This window comes from Furipterus horrens, unplaced genomic scaffold, assembly GCF_987537825.1.
Source record: "Furipterus horrens unplaced genomic scaffold, mFurHor1.1.pri manual_scaffold_10, whole genome shotgun sequence".
Classification (NCBI taxonomy): Eukaryota; Metazoa; Chordata; class Mammalia; order Chiroptera; family Furipteridae; genus Furipterus; species Furipterus horrens.
The window spans coordinates 69,965,025-69,969,138 of record NW_028327180.1 but is presented as its reverse complement, the minus strand read 5'-3'; the positions used below and the strand labels follow the sequence as shown (position 1 = coordinate 69,969,138).

At 36.0% G+C, this 4,114-nt stretch overlaps 1 pseudogene; it reads right to left on the bottom strand.

Moving 5' to 3' along the window:
* Window positions 1–1,918: 1,918 nt before the first annotated feature.
* Window positions 1,919–2,393, bottom strand: LOC150000599 (mitochondrial inner membrane protease subunit 1 pseudogene; annotated as a pseudogene).
* Window positions 2,394–4,114: the final 1,721 nt, after the last annotated feature.

Below are 4,114 nucleotides of genomic sequence, written 5' to 3'. Positions count from 1 at the left end.
AAAAACTATCATTTATGAGTATTTGTTATGTGTCATGTGCTGTGTGAAATTACATCATTTTACATATTACCTCTTTTAATGCTCACAACTTGCTAGTTAGGTACTATCATTATCCAATTTGCATATACAGAAGTGGCACCATGGGGCCTAAATGAGCCCAGAGATAAACTGGAAGAATCTGGATACAAATCTGTCTGGTTGACTCCAGAGCCCAGTGTTTTTCAATCATTAAGTTCTCCTGTATGCTAGTTGTATACTCTTTCTTGGATGTCATCCTGCTGCCTTACAAATATACGGTAATGATAGAAAAATGAAATGTTGGCTCTGTTCACCAACCAGTGAAGACCTTGTCTTGTGACATGAGTGATGCCTTTGTTTCTTGCCTTCTTTCTATGGGTGGATGCTCATTGTGTCCCACGTTGGTACTACACGTAGAGTTGTTTTCTATAGGAGCTTGATTCAGCCAGTTAGTTACAGCAGTGCTTTTACACAGAGGTCTGCTTAGAACAAAGTTATGATAGCAGTCCACACAGAACATTTCTATTACATGTGATGATCTAACTGGCAATTTGTTTGGACTAAACTCTGTTTGTTTGTTTTTTTAATGAAATACTACTTGGGGTTTGTGTAGAGATTTCAGTGAGAAAAAAAAAAATCAGTGAAACAAGTTGCTTGACATTGGGGCAGGAAATGACCAACTGACTTTTATAACTTTCAGCTAGAGGTTGTATTATGTAGACTATATTATTATTCAATGAAAAGGACACCTTACACAGTTTGGAAAACAAAACAGAGATTTCCAGGGGATATGTGTGGGTGTTTGCATGTTGGGAAGAGGGTATATGGTATTCATTCAGAATTGCTGCAGTCAGCATTTCCAAAGTCATATTTCATCAGAGCTTAGAGACACTTAAGACACTGTCTGGAAGGGAAACAGGTGCTCAATTGGCCCATCATGCCTAATCACACAGGTCCTGTATCTGAAAAAGCAAAACCATTCTATATTTGACTGCTCGGATTTGCTTTGAAATTCTGTAGTTCAGATAAGGCTTGTATAAAACCTTGTTATGGCTATGATTGATGGATCCTTAATTTGAATAAGTGTTCTTAATAACTTGTATGTTTATTAAAATCTGCTTTAATTGAAAAAATAAAAATAAAAAGGAAATTCTGTAGACCCAGATTAAATGTTATGAATATTAATAGAAAGAGACAGTATATAGTAATCATCTTTTTTCTTTTCATTTTCAAGGTACAAAGGACTAGTATTCAGTTCATAGTAGCTCATAGCTTAGGGCAAGGCCAATAGTTATGTCCACACTATTGCCAGGCTTTAGCTACCTGTAATGTTTTTAGTCTGCTATGCTTTACCAAAGTGTGATTTTCCCCTTTGGGTGTTCAAAGATATGTCATGTAACAACATTCATATGATTTTTTTTCACTTTAGGCTGAAAAATCAGGTTTTTATAGTCATTAATATCTATATTATAGTTGTAGTCATTTTCCAATGATGCATGCCACTGGCATGAATGTAATTCTGCCATCACCTAAATCCCTACCCCATCCCTTCACCATGTGGGGGTTTAAACATTTCATGACATAATACATTGCTATGCATCTTATTTATCTTCTTATAGTTGCACTTCCCATAGTCTCCAAATGAAGTGTTTTTATACTATCCATAGTTATAGGTCTTTGAAAAAATGTATATTTTAAATTTAAATTATTTATTTTGAATTACTTTTATTCATATATTTTGAGTTAATGTAGCTTGCAGGTTGTGTTACTTATTTTTTACATTCAACAATTAAAAATAGCAAACTGAATAGCAAGTAGTTTATTAATGAGTACATGGTTTCAGTGTCTAATAAATTCACTTGAATAGGGGACAATAATAAATCAAAAGAATAGATACTTGCTAAACATCAGAAAGCCTGTGTCCATTGGGGCTATGACAGAGAAATCCATAATCACTAAGAGTCCAAGTCTTAAAGAAGATACATCGTCTTATTAGTCCATATGGAATAGGTCCATAGTGCCTGGAATCTGTAGAATTCTCTAGATTATCGCCTTCTAACCAAACATAACCCATTGACACAAAACTATGGCTTTTAAAGAAATCCGATGGACTATTGGTGAGGATCTGGTCTCCTTACAAACTGATTACTCTTTTACAAATCTTAGATGTTGGATCACTTAGGCTTTTTCACAGACAGTGTCACCTCTTTGGATACCATAAAAAAAAATCTGAATTTTGGATTTTAGGCTCTGTTAATGGCCCAGAATGCATGATAACTTTTCCAGTGTATTCAAAAGCACAGCGAGCTATACAGCCACACTGAATAGTATAGCTAACAAGTGGGAAGTTTTTTTCCCAGAACACCACAAAGCATATTTATATGTAGACTTTGCCACCATTGACTATAGGTCTGTTAGATTTTTAGGGTAGTTGCAGGACTTCCAGACAAAAAGCAACTAAAGCATGCCTTAAAGCACATATGGGCGATCCACAGTTTCAGGATTCCTGGGTCCCACAAAAGTCCTGACAATATCTATTTGAAAATGATGTCCTTTTTAGAAGCATTTTAGTTACACAATTTATGAATTAAGAGCACAATAGATTGTTTGTTATGTATAATTTATTACCTCTTTGTTGAACTTTAATTTGAATGAAGATGACTACACCAGTCTTGTAAATTTTCAAAGTCCTATTACTGGCTTTCTTATGAACAAATCTTAAAAACTTGTTCATCGTTGTTGTGCTTAAAAATGAGAATTTTACTAGAGAGACACTACATGAGTCACTTACTCAAAAACCTATAATGTCCCACATTATCAAGTGAGCAATGAGGATACAGTAACAGGCAAGACAAGGACTGTGCCATTGGGGAACTTACATATTTATGGAGAAAGAAGACATCTGCTTCCTTAAATGAAGCAGTGAGCACATTGTTTCCAAAGAGAAAAAACTGTAATATCTTTAATGATATGAGTATAAAGTTTGTCAGTGTACCCTAAGAGAGATCAGAGCCTTATGTTTTCATGGCTAGTAGGCAGCTTGCTTAAGTCCATATTGAGAAGGAACAGCGCTGTCCAGGGTCCTGAATATATACAGTAGCTACAGAATGGATGGGAACATAACACTGCTATTTATTCAACTTCTGGACTAAAATTTTTAAAAACTTTCTTACAGACTGGCTTACTTCATTTAGCATAATATTCTCCAGTTACATCTATGCTGTTGCAAATGGCAGGAGTTCCTTCTTTCTTTCTGCTACATAGTACTCCATTGTGTAACTGTACTAGTTTTCTGATCCACTCATCCACTGATGTGCCCTTAGGCTGTTTCCAGCATTTGACTATTGTAAATAATGCTGCTATGAACATAGGGGTGCATAGGTTCTTTTGAATTGGTCATTCAAGATTTCTAGGGTATATTCCCAGCAGTGGAATCACTGGATCAAAAGGAAGCTCCATTTTTAATTTTTTGAGGAAATTCCATGCTGTTTTCCACAGTGGCTGCACCAGTCTGCATTCCCACCAACAGTGCAGTAGGGTTCCCATTTCTCCATGTCCTCTCCAGCACTTGTTGTTTGTTGATTTATTAATGATGGCTATTCTGACTGGTGTGAGGTGGTATCTCATTGTGGTTTTAATTTGCATCTCTCTGATGGTTAGTGATGTTGAGTGTCTTTTTATATGTCTTTAGGCTATCTGTAGGTCCTCACTGTAGAAGTGTCTATTGAAGTTCTTTCCCCAATTTTTAATCAGATTGTTTGTCTTCCTGGTGCATAAGAGGAATCTAGTGAATAAAAATAAACTAATGAACAAAATAGAACCATAGGCATGGAAACATGGAACAGACTTTGTGACCAGAGGGTTGGGAGAGGGGAATAATGGTGGAAAGAAGGGGAAGGGTCTAGAAAAAGAACATGTATGAATGACCCACAGACTTGGACAACAGTGTGGGAATTGACTGTGGGAGCAGGGGTTGGGGGTGGGATGGGCGAAGGAGGGCAAAGAGGAGAAATTGGGACAACTGTAACAGAATGACAATAAGTAATTATTTAAAAAAATGAAAGAAGTCTCTTATAGACAACAAATAGTTTTTAAA